This window comes from Coenobita brevimanus, chromosome 28, assembly GCF_032717465.1.
Source record: "Coenobita brevimanus isolate Jiangsu-jjx chromosome 28, ASM3271746v2, whole genome shotgun sequence".
Taxonomy (NCBI): domain Eukaryota; kingdom Metazoa; phylum Arthropoda; class Malacostraca; order Decapoda; family Coenobitidae; genus Coenobita; species Coenobita brevimanus.
In genome coordinates, this window is record NC_136981.1 from 18,933,088 (window position 1) to 18,946,780 (window position 13,693).

The 13,693-nt window shown below is 42.4% G+C and overlaps 1 pseudogene; it reads left to right on the top strand.

Annotated features, from left to right (window-relative positions):
- LOC145394754 (retinol dehydrogenase 11-like) overlaps positions 1-9,393 on the top strand; it is a 38,405-nt pseudogene extending 29,012 nt beyond the window's left edge.
- The last annotated feature ends 4,300 nt before the right edge of the window (positions 9,394-13,693 follow it).

A 13,693-nucleotide genomic window follows, 5' to 3' on the forward strand; every position in this document is an offset into this window, starting at 1 on the left:
TGCATGTATTTTCATTAAGATTTCATGATATTCCATCCAATTGGCAATAGTTTTAATGAGCGAATACTTTGGTAAAATATTAACTATCATAACTATGCTAGTTTCAGTACGGTATTACATGATGTTCATACTGTTCAATGATTATAGAGTCAACCATTAAACAGTAATTCGTAAGACGTGGGGCCAATCTTCCTCGGGGATAAACAACCACTGAGTATGATTAGTGAGTGAAGTTGTTGTGAACTACTCCCTGTGTGTGTGTGTGTGTGTGTGTGTGTGTGTGTGTGTGTGTGTGTGTGTGTGTGTGTGTGTGTGTGTGTGTGTGTTTCGTCTCTCTTAGGACAAGTCCACACGTGCTCTCGAACATATATTGGCAACACAGCAGGCAACATGTTCGGGAACATGTTTGCAGCAGTATTTGGACAGATGTATGCAAACATGTTTCAGTGCAGCTTCGAAGACTTGCAGGAGAGGCGATGGGATAAGTGTATCCCTACCAGGCAGTTGAGACTTCATCATGATGTTGCCAACATGATCTGGACGCTGCTGTTCCCAACATGTTTGCAGCGTGGTCGTTACTGTGTTGCTTACATGTTTCCAGCACTTGCTCGAACACACGTGTGGACGCGCCCTTACTGTGTCAGTTTCTGTGTGTGTGTGTGTGTGTGTGTGTGTGTGTGTGTGTGTGTGTGTGTGTGTGTGTGTGTGTGAGTCAGTTGGTTGGGTGGGTGGAGTTGTTGAGGTTGAGTTGGTGGGTGTGGTAGTTCGGTGCATTGCCAGCGTGGGTGGACAATGGTAATGGTGGAGAGGGGGGCAGGGCGGTTGTTGGGTGTGGTGTGTGGAGTGGTTTTGGGTGGGTTGTAGAGGTATATGGGTTGTAGAGGTATATGGATGCGTTTGGTGGGCTGGGTGGGTAGGTGGCTGCATATGTGGGTGGTCGGGGGGGAGTCGGTAAGTTAGGTTTGGAGAAGTGAATGAGTTTGATGGAGTAGACTGTAGCACCAGTCGAGCAGGGCAGTACTCCCGAGGTGGATGGAAAGCTGATGACAGGGAGTGCTGGAGCTCCCGTTTCATCAGCCCTCAGGACTAGTTCCTGACCATCCCCCTTTGCTGAACTTTTTCAGTGTCTCAGTTACACAGAGAGTAGGCCAGCATGCTCTCCAGTACAAATTTCTCTATCTATCTTCACCAAACTACATGCACAGTACACACTACACTTCCTATTCAAAATTTACCAAAATGGCGTCAATTCACCCAGCCTCGGAGTCCCCAGGGGGGGGGACCATAAATGCCCCCGCCATCTGCCCCTCTCCCGGTGACGACTCGAGGTGCCTGGAACTCTCTTCTTCATTTCTGCAACATTCGCGGCCTTTCATCTAACTTTCGCTCTGTTGAGCACCACCTCTCCTCCTCTAAACCTCACCTTCTTTTTCTAACGGAGACTCAGCTGTCTGAGGCAACTGACAGCAAACCCTTTTCTGTATCCTCCTACTTTCTCTATACTCATTTCAAAGCCAAAGGTGGCTGTTGTGTATACATACGCAACGACTTATCTTGCTCTCGTGTTCCTGAACTTGATTCTTCTGAATTCTCCACTCTCTGGCTTCGGCTTTCCTGTCATTCTCTGACTAAATATATCTGTGTTGTTTACTTATCCCCTAATTCTACTGACTATCAAAAATTCTTCGACTATCTTACTTCTACGATGGAACACATTCTGTCCATTTCTCCTTTCTCTGAAATCTCCATTCTTGGAGATTTCAATGTTCACCACCACCTTTGGCTCTCCTCTCCTTTCACGGATCCACCTGGTGAACAAGCCTACATCTTTTCTATCCTTAATGACCTAGAGCAGCTTGTACAGCACCCTACCTGTATCCCTGACCGCCTTGGAGAGAGCTCCAACATACTTGACCTCTTCCTCACAACTAATCCTTCTGCTTACTCTGTTAATCTTTTCTCTCCGTTGGGCTCCTCCGATCACAACCTTATTACCTTAACCTGTCCTATCGCTCCAGTACGGCCTGCGGACCCTCCAGGGAAACGTCGTCTCTGGCATTTTGGAGCTGCGGACTGGGAGGCCCTCAGGCAGTACTTCTTTGATTTTCCCTGGAATGATTATTGCTTCCATGGCCGTGAGCCATCTGAGTGTGCCTTGCGCATTACGGAGGTTATTCTCTCGGGCATGGAAGCATACATTCCTTTCTCATATCCTTTGACTAACGCAAGAAAGCCTTGGTTTAATCACGCTTGTTCTAATGCTGTCCGCAACAAGGAGAAGGCCTACAAAAGGTACCGGAGCCAACCCACCCCTGAATCACATAATCTTTACGTTTCTGCCCGGAATCGTGCTAAGTCTGTTCTTCGCTCTACTAAAAATAATTTCATCCTTACTAAATGCTCTCAACTCTCCAACTCGAATTCTTCCCGCTCCTTCTGGCACCTTGCCAAAAATCTTTCTAACAACTTTACCTCATCATCCTTCCCTCCTCTTTTCTACTCTGATGGTTCTGTAGCTATTTCTTCTACTGATAAAGCAGATCTCTTCGCACAGACTTTCTCCTCCAATTCCACCTTAGACGATTCCGGTGCTGTTCCTCCATCACTTCCCCCCTCTGACTTCCTCATGGCTGACATTAAAATTTCTTCAGTTGATGTATTTTCTGCCATTACTGGCCTCAGTACTAACAAGGCATATGGGCCTGATGGGGTCCCTCCTGTTGTTCTCAAAAACTGTGCTTCTGTGCTTACACCCTGCCTAGGCAAACTATTTCGCCTTTGTCTGTCAACTTGTACCTTTCCTTCTTGCTGGAAGTTTGCTCTCATTCAGCCAGTCCCAAAGAAGGGTGACCACTTCCAACCCTCCAACTATCGTCCAATTGCTTTAACGTCCTGTATTTCAAAAGTTTTCGAGTCAATTCTTAATAAAAAAATTTTAAGGCATCTTTCCTATCACAACCTTCTTTCCGATCGTCAGTATGGGTTCCGTCAGGGACGCTCCACTGGCGATCTTCTCACCTACCTTTCAGACTCCTGGTCATCCTCCTTTCGGGACTTTGGCGAAAGCTTTGCCATTGCACTTGACATCTCAAAGGCTTTCGATCGAGTCTGGCATAAATCTTTAATTTCCAAACTGCCCTCCTACGGTTTCTATCCTTCTATCTGTACCTTCATCGCTAGCTTCCTTTCTGGTCGTTCTATAGCTGCTGTCGTAGACGGCTATCGTTCTTCTCCTAGATCTATCAACAGTGGTGTTCCTCAGGGCTCTGTCCTATCACCAACTCTCTTCCTTTTATTCATCAATGATCTTCTAAGCTGTACATCTAACCCTATCCACTCATACGCTGATGACTCCACCCTTCACCTTTCCATTCGGTTCCCGCAACGCCCATCTCAACAGTTACTTCAAGAAACAAGGGATGAGGCCATGGCACACCTAATGTCTGACTTGGCTCATATCTCTGACTGGGGTAAAAATAATATGGTTGTCTTTAATGTTTCTAAGACTCAGTTCTTACACCTATCAACCCGACAAAATCTTCCACATGTATACCCACTAATGTTTAATAATATTCAGCTTAATCCTGCATCATCCTTGAACATGCTTGGGGTTTCATTTACTCGGGACTTATCTTGGAAAGATCATATTACATCTCTTGTAAAATCTGCTTCCAAGAGATTGGGTGTGCTAAGCCGACTCCGCTCTTTCTTTACCCCTGCACAATTGTTGACTCTATACAGGGGTTTTATCCGCCCCTGTGTGGAGTACAACTCTCATGTGTGGGGAGGCTCCCCACATACAGCTCTTCTCAATAGGGTGGAGTCAAAGGCTTTTCGTCTATTAACTCTCCTCCTCTTACTGACTCCCTTCAACCTCTGTCTCTTCGCCGCACTGTTGCATCTTTATCTCTTTTCTATCGCTACTTTAATGGTCACTGCTCCTCTGAACTGTCTGCTTGCATTCCTCCACCTCTACGACGGGCGCGTAGCACCCGTCTGGCAGCAAACTCTCATCCCTTTTCTGTCCAACTCTCTAATGCAAGAGTTAACCGTTACTCCCAGTCTTTCATTCATGCAACAGGTCAGCTCTGGAACTGTCTCCCTCTGTCTGTATTTCCTCCTGCCTATGATCTCCAGTCTTTCAAACGCAGTGTGTCCAGGCATCTCAAAATGATCGGATCTTGAATTTGGCTCTCTATTGTATTTTGTTTTTCTCTTGGAGGGAACTGTTACTGCGGGCTCATGGCCTTTGGTTCCTTCTTCCTCGCATAAAAAAAAAAAAAAATGGGTGAATGGGGTGGCGAAATGAATGGGGTTGGGCTCAAAAGGGTGAATGGGGTGGCGGAGTGAATGGGGTTGGGTAAGAAGGGTGGATGGGCGGGTGGGTCGATGGGAGGAGTGGGTGGACAGGATGGGCAGCGTGAGGTGGGTGGAGAGTGTTCAGGGAAAGGTGGAAGAGTTGTGTGGATGGATGAGACGGATGGCATTGTTGGGTGACCAGGATGGGTGGAATTCGTGAGTGGGAATGGTGGGTGGAATTTGTGAGTGGTGAGGGTGGGTGGTAGGGGTAGGTGGGCAAGACAGGTTGTGGGGATGTGTGGCTTAAAGTGAGTCGCCAGGGTGAGTGGACACCGTTGTTCGCCAGGGTGGCTGAGACGATTGCGTTGTCGGGATGGTCTAAGTGGGTGGTTGGGTTGGGTGGCTGGATGGGTTCAGGATGGAGAAGTGAATGAGTAAATGAGTTGAGTGGCTTTGTTGGGTGAACTTCGTGTGAGGCATTCGTGGGTTAGCAGGGTGGATAGCAGGGATCGGTGGACTGGGTGGGTGGCAGGGGTGAGGTCGGTGGGTTGTGTTGGATGGGATGAGTGGGTAGGTGGATAAGTAGGTGGGTGTATATGTGGCTGTCCAGATGACAAGGCAAGAGAGGGACTTATCTGGCCATGTAACTTTTAATTGTTACTTGAATTTTTGTCTATCGCTTAGAACACGTTGGATAAGTATTTGGATACCAGACTCAATACATTAAGGTCATTGTATTGAAATCGCTAAAACTTCGATATAATCACTTCTCATGGAACTGAAGATGGATTTATGCACTTGATACTACACCTAATAGTAAGATAAATGGAAGTAACCTTGCATGCGGCAAGACGTGAGAGTGAGCGAAGCTTCATATCTCCGATCCATCCTCTCAACAAATCAGTGTTTGGTGGGGGTAAGGAGGGGGAGTTGGGGTGGGAGGAGACGTGTGCGATTAACCTGACCTCTGGTGGCAGAATACCCTGCATCACGAATTTCTGTCCGGAGCTGTACGTTCATCAGACCTGACACTCGGGGGCCTGTTGTGGGTTGGAAAGGTAGTGAGGGACAAGGAGGGAGAGATGGAGTGGGGTTTGGGGGGGGGGGACGAGGCTTGCAGGGAAGGAGGAGGGGTAAGAGAGGATGGGAAAGGATATAGGTTGCTGTGGGAGGAGAGATGCAGTTGCGTGGAGGGGTGGGAGAGTGATGGGGGACAAGGAGGGCGTGAGAGAGTGGAGTAGAGGGTGGAATGGAGGCGACCGAGGGGGGGGTGCCCCCCCACAGCCCAGGTTGGTCCGATCCCCCCACACGCCACATCAGGGGCGAGTTCTCATTGGCCTGAAGCCATGTACAGTCGTGCTCATAAATAATCACCTCCCCCCCGGAAACGAACGTTTGCGAGCTTTCAGCAAACGTTTGCGTCAAGTTCGTAAGAGGTACAAGAAAGTTTGTGACGTTCGACGAACGTTTTTTTCAAGCACGTTGAAGTTCGTGAATTAGTAATGGCTGTAATTCAGCTGCAAAACCTGTATAAATGTATCTAATAAACAAGTCATTGGCATATAAGAAAGAAACACTGATTTTTTTTAATGTGCAAAATAAAGCACGTCAAAAACTTCCCATGAACTTGATCGCTAACTACATTCCTCCTCCTTTCTCCGCTGTATCAAGTAGTCCTTCTCGGACCCACGCACTACTAAAACCAACTGTTGTCCATCATTTGCAGCACCAATGGAATTTGTTGCTCCTATATGATTATAAAGTTAAAATTTTCAGCTTAAATGTTAATATTATGCGTATTTAGGGTCCATAAGTTCTTTATAGTTTCCTACCATGTATTCATACGCGCGTTTGTTTACAACTTTTCGCGGGATTGCGGACTGTGATAACGGTGACTCCTAAGCATCGAATTTTTTACCAATACCTTCAATAACTAGGTAAGGTTGGTGATTTCCTTTGTTACCGGATTATTCACATAGCTGTCAGGCATTGGAAATTGACGCATTATAAGATATAAAGTGCTCCAAAGTGTAATAAGAGGTATGGTTATTAGCGCGGCAGCAGCACAACCAAAAACCTTTCTTATAATTGTTTTTATAACTGAATCTGTGTCATTAACAACATACATTCTCCCCGTATCGGTAAGTAATGACCTACCGGTAGCTAACCCATATATTGGAAAAACAAGTAGCTGTGCAGAGAAAATTCATTGCAGTTCTTACGGCAAATAATTTTTTAAAAATCATGTCTCCAGCCAGATAGATAGGAATCGCAGCAAAACTTAAATCGGCCTAGTTAACCTAGGTATATGTTAAATCTAAAATAGTATATGCAAAATTATCTGTGCTAACTCTGAAATGTGATTGAAAAGTGGGTTTAGTTTGAAGAGTGAGGAACACTTGATTATCACTTAACTTCCTCTTCATGAATATTTTCTGTAATAATCATTTTGATGATGGTAAGTTCTTGTTTTCTGTTGTTTTTATCCATGTTTGTTACGGCTTCCCAATGTGTGTTACTCTGAAATACGACATCGGAGACATTAGGTGTTTCTTCGAATGTCATGCTTTACAGATTTCATTTTATTTTTCCCAATGTTATTTTAGTCCAGTGATTAAGAAATAAATGTAATTTATTCGTGCAGTTTATTTTCCTGGTTGATATTTATACTGAATTTCTTTCAAGGTTAGGTTAGGTTAGATTAGTTAGGTTCGGTGGTCAATGTTCAGTTGACTAAGAAAAAACAGTGACCAAAATTGACATAAATACATACAAATAACCTAACCTTAAAAGCAACCAGTTCAAATCAACAATAGTTATTGTGAAATATGTAGAAAATAATGAATGGAAATTGTGGTAGCTATTTAGGTAAAATTATCATATAAGTTCTTAACTTCATTTTTTTTTTTTTTTTAAACTACCCTAACCAAACCAGTCCAACATAACCTATATGAGGCTGTGCTCTATTAACTGAAGTAACTGGGTACTCAAAATTCTTGTCACTGGGATAACTCTTCATTGGAGAAGAGAAAAATAATGAATTCTGTGAGGAGTTGAAACGATAATAGAACTGGTATTTATTGTGCAGTACCTACAGCTTGGGTCTGCTCGGCTCCATGCCAGCCGCTATGCAAATTTGGACAAGAAGTAGAGTTTGGTTTAAATATCGACCAGAAATATCATTTGCACAACCAAATTATATTTTTTCTTGATTACTGGACCAACTTAACATCGGGAAAAATACAGTGAAATTAGGTAAGCGAAGTACAGGACATCTGAATAATATCCACTTAGCTACTAAATTAAAACCTGGTCAGATGTACCAAAATTTTATTATTATTAGACCAACCTTATATAAAGCATAACTTAACCTTAACTAACCTAAGCAACGTAAATTTATCAAACCTAATCCACCATATAAGTTAACCTAATGGGTTAACGTAAACTAACCTACACAGTACAGTATTGACCTAACCTAACCTGCCAAAATGTGAAAGTAAACAAATTTGGGTAGATATGAGTACATTTTAGAAAGTGTCTGTCATTACAGTTTGACTGTATTTTTGTTTTTTGGTTACACACTTAAATGCATACCAAATGATTCATCAGGCAATTATAATGATGGTAACACTTCAACTAGTAACTAAGAGTAAAGCTGGACTCCATTTTGACATTACGATATTTCATCAGTGTTTGTCAGAGGTGTAAAGTATTTCTTTTCGTTTTATTCTGGCCATGCAAGCCAAAGATCCAGTTGGGGAGGCACTGCCAGCACAAGCAGATGAGATGGGAGCTGTCGGAGGCAACTTGAGTTCAACCATTTCCCCTCAAAATGGTAATGTTAAGGTTCTTTTTGCTTTCTTCGGGTTATTGTGACAACTTGCTCCACAAGAAGTTCCCAGATGAATAGCAGATGCTCACTTTTAATTTGATGCTGCAATAATAGCTTCTAAACTTCTACTTAAATTTCTTTAAAGATGGGCTTTAGGATTGATAATGACAATATCTTACACCCATAAAAATTTTAAATAGGCTTTATGATTGATAATGGCATCTCTTACACTCATAAAAATATTCAGCATCCTCCACGGATTCTGCAATTCACTTTGTCATATTCTTATAAGAGTACCGTACCTGAAAACTGCATAGCTATTTTTTTTTTTTTCCCTTCCTCTTCCTCTTATTACATTATCTACAAATAGTAAGAGATACATAGGCTAACTATTACATGCTAGAATTTTTTTTTCCCACTTGAGATGTCACCTCTAGAAAGTGGGATACAATACCTTACACTTATACTGTATATGCCCACAGAATTTTATATATATATATATATATATATATATATATATATATATATATATATATATATATATATATATATATATATATATGTATGTATGTATGGTAGGTGGGGGCGCTCACCATCCATTCACTCGATGTGGTGCTGTGTTGGGTGTCTACCCAATTCTGTCTTCCTTCCTTCCTCTTCTGTCTTTATTTCCTTCATTCATTCCTCTTTCTTCTGCCTATGAGTGACTTTACACTCCCTCTTGTCTTTCTTACCTTCATTCATTCTTCTTCCTTCTGCCTACGGGTGACTTTACATTCCCTCGTCTTTCTTTCCTTCAGTCTTTCCTCTTCCTTCTGCCTATGGGTGATTCTGTTACTGTGCTTCCACCTCCTCTGTTCACATGCCATGCTTGATATCCTTGCTACTGTCTGACAGCATTAGTTTTTTAAATTTCCATCTATATGTATCAGCTAAAGTTCATTTGTCCTATGAGGAGTGTACGAGACTGTGGCTAAGCTAATCGGTCCTGACATTTAAGGCAAGGGTGACCAGCCTCACATGCCCTTGAGTCGTATCAAGTGATCAGTAAAATCCAACCACCCCTCGTATAGAAACCTATACAGGCTCAATCCACCATTATTCTAGCTTAGAGCTGAGGTTTGTTCGAGCTGGGTGATGAAAAAGATTTACTGGTATAAAGTGCATACTAATGTGATTTTATTTGCCTACAGCTCATCGAGCGGGAGCAGCTGTTTGCTGAGACACACACAGACTACAAGAAAAACAAAATGCTTTATTGAAGACCCTCCTGCAGTTACAAGAAAAACAGAAATGCTTTATTGAAGACCCTCCTGCAGTTAGTCCCTAAACCAGGCAAGAAGGCTAACGTGACCCCAGTTGATGTTGTTCGGGCCACAATGCAGTGTGGCAATATATTAGCGCCTTAGGAAGGTCAGGCACCAAAAAAATTGCAATGTGCCAAAGGATGCCATCGATTATGAACATTGTGGTGCTGATTGTTATTAAAATCCTGGATATTGACAGAAAACAAGCAATAACAGCATTATGCACGTACCGGTACTTGAAAAATACTACCACCAGAGCTGCAGCCAAGAAGCACAGAGCTGAATTTGGCACTGAGGGGTCTACTTCTCTGCCTGCGGATCGTCAGTTTGTAGGAGCCAATGATCCAACTAATAATTACGACAGTGATCCTACTATGGCCATGGCAGGCAGTGTAGGATGTGCACATGACACTGCTAGCTTGTCTGGAGATGAGGAAATTAGCTCCCCTACAAGCAGTGATGAGCTGGAGAGTATAGATGAGGATGACGTGTGTAAATCTGACAGTGACTTTTAGTTTTTTGGTGCAGTTCGTGTTAGGGGAATTGGAGCAACGAGAAAGATTTAAGACAAACTATTTATGTTTCTGGTTGAAAATGTTGAATACATGCATTTATTACATATCCCATATGTTAATACTGTACTGTTGGTTGTGTGATACTGTCTGAATCAGTGTTGAGTGGGAGAAGGGTATGAGAGGTTTAAGTCCACTAAGGACAAGTTTTTCCATCAGTTTTGATACAGTCAGCTGGAGGGATTTGGGACAGTACGATGAGGATTGATGACATTAAGGTACTTTGGCCAGTAGGCATTTTTTTTATTTATTTTTTTATATAAGTGTTTATATATATATATATATATATATATATATATATATATATATATATATATATACACACACACACACACACTTGTATGTAATTGCACTGAGGTGTTTATTAGCACAAATTTGCCATTTCTGAAGTGAATTGTGTGTGTGTGTGTATATATATATATATATATATATATATATATATATATATATATATATATTGTCATCTCATCTCATAAGCCGTTTGTGTGTCCACTGCAGGACCGACCTATCGCTACAGAAGTGGGGACGATACAGCCAATGTACCAAGTGGCTTAGGCTGTCTAGTAGAGACTGTATGTAGGGTGAGAAGTGCTTGTAAATGTAACTGTAGTGTTGGTGTGGCTTTGGATGTGTATGTAGTCTGTGAACCAAGTGTAATCCACCTGTGCAAGCCAACTGGGTGCAAACATACTTTGTAGTATGCGACACTGGTTCAACCACAGAACCCCTTATGTCCGCCAAGCAGTACGTGGTCAGAAGAATGCTCCTGAAGTTTATTACCCGGGCAGGGTGCGAACCCTCCTTCTTCAGTGTACGAAAACGCACACTTTACCTCTGTACCACAGAGGCTTCATTATATATACAGTATATATATATATATATATATATATATATATATATATATATATATATATATATATATATATATCCATCATCCAATCCTACATTGCCCCATTAGGAGCGTAGGAGCCCGGGGCTTCTATATATACATATCATCATCATCCAATCCTACTTTGCCCCATGAGGACCGTAGGAGCTCGAGGCTAGGCAGTTGGTTCTGACATTTAAGATATATATATATATATATATATATATATCCAGTGGTAAAGCGTGCGTTTTGCTCGCTGGTGGGCGCGGGTTCGCCTCCCGCCAGAGTTGTAAAAACTTTGGGAAGTGTTCACCAAGCCACTGAGCACTTTGGCGGACACAAGGGGTGCTGTGGTAGAACCAGTGTCGCATACTAATACGCTTGCACCCAGTCAGCTTAAGGCGGGCCGATTACACGTGATTCACAGACTACACACACATCCAAAGCCACTACAACACTACATTTACACTTACAAGCACTTCTAACCCTATATACTGTACAATCTCTACTAGACAGTCTAAGCCACTTGGTAGAGATACATTGGCTGTATTGTCCCTGCTTCGGTAGGGATAGGCCGGTCCTGCAGTGGGCCTCAATGGCTGATGACGATGATGATGATATATATATATATATATATATATATATATATATAGTCATTCACACATGTATGTAATTGCATTGAGGTTTTTATTATCTCAGATTTGCTATTTCTGGAGTGAAGTGTAGTGGGTTGTTTTTTTTCTGCAATATATACTGTACTGTGTATTTAGAATGGAGTTTGTGAACTCGTTCAAGTACTTAGGAAGTGTGATGTGCAAGGATGGGGGTCTGGAGAGTGAAGTGCTTGAAAGAGTGCAGAATGAAAGGAAGGTTGTTGGTTCACTGAAAGCAGTGATAGGAACAGAGAAGTGAGCATGGAAGTTAAAAGTCACTGCATGATGTATTGTAGTCCTCACTTTAACATACTGAAGTAAAGCATGGACTCTGTTGGAAGGACACAAGTCAAGAGTGAGAGAAGTGGAAATGAGTTACTTGAGAGGTGCATGTGGAACTACGTGGAAAGACTGACAAATGAGGAAGTCAACAAACGTTTTGATATTGAGGCGGATGTGAGAGTGTTAGGAGAAAAACCATTAGTTGGTTTGGCTATGTGGAGAGGATGGAGAGTGTAAGGCTGACTAGGAATGTGTATGAGAATGAGGGGGAGACCAAGGATGAAGGGGAGGGATGGAGTTGAGAGATATATGAGTGGGGGGGAGTGAGTTGGAGGGAGGGCAGGCAAATGATGGGTGACAGTATGACAGAGAGCCGGTTTGTTCGTGGCCACTTCTTATGCAATTAATGTGTGAGGCTCTAGATAGGTGTAATGTATATATTACTTAGTAAATTAGTAATCTCATGTACTTTAGATATCAATTAGATTTCATTTTTATGATTAAGGGCAAAGAGAGGAATGGGTTGGTATGTACTGTCTACATGATTTTTACGTTTGTCACTTCCTCCTCATTATTTCCAATGCCTCGTTCTCTGCTGGTAAACCCCAAATGGGATGGCCACAGGAGAACTGCCTCCAAGCTACTTTATCTTCACTTCCTCAAACACTCCTCTTCCTTTCCTCTCCCCAGTACAGTAAACTCCGCTAAATGAGGTGTACCTCTACTGACATTACCCTCGATATCACTCGAAAAATTTTTTCACGCAGTATCTAGCCTATGCGCATTCTTTGTCCTAAAGGCTACACCTATATCACGATTAAACCGGGCATTATCTCTTTTCACAGTTTTCTTATTGTACACTACTTCATCTGCTTCTTATAATACCCATCATGGTGTCACTTTTATATATGTATTTTTATTTTGATACTCAAATATTTGGTAGTTCTTGTGACAAGTATGTTTTGTGGCATTATACTTAGGGAAGATATTATATAACCTATATTTTTGTACTTTTATAATGTGAATAAAAATTTCTTACAGTGCATGATCTATTACTAGCCTGCAGTGTTTAATTGGTCATTATATACCTGTACTACATTTTTTCACTCCTCTTATAATTGGACTGAGTCACCCAATTATCCAGGAGGCAATAAGTATCGGGACTGAATGGGAAAAGAAAGTTTATTTCAAGCTTATTTCAAGCATATTAAGGTCAGTATAAAGCTTCTGCAAGGTTTGTAGAAAGCATGTAAATCAGGTTTGTTACAAGCTCATCGAAAGCTTGTGCATGCCCGGAATTGTTTACAGAATAAGGCTCGCTATAGGTTTGTTTAAAGCACATTCTAGGCTTGTGGTTTCAGGCTTGCAAGCTTTTGACAAACGTTTGTCAAACATCCTATGAACTTTCAATTTCTGGGGGGGCTATCATCCAGTACCCCGAGCCTCAGGCTGTGGAGGAAGAGGGACTGAGAGAGGGGGGCCAGAGAGAGAAGGGAAGGTGGGTGGGGGGACGGGTGATGGTGCGAGAGTAGGTAGGGGAGGGAGAATGAAATACAAAGTGGCTGGTGGTCACATTATTTGTCAATTTTCTTTCATTCAGGGCATGATAAGAGTTAATATTCGGTAGATAATGCTGCATTGCATCTTGTTTAGCGGCGTTAGATAACAAGCTGTAGATAGATGGTGATGTCAGTTGCTGGCTCGTGTGAGAAATATACTGACATGATAGATCAAACATTTGTGCAGAGCCATCAAGACTGTGTAGGCCCAGATTGTCAATGCGTGGGAGCCAGAGAACGTGAGGACACAGGCTCTCATCCTCCAGCACACCACGGACGAGCGGGAGCTGTTCAGACGAAATCAGCAAACCATCAACATCA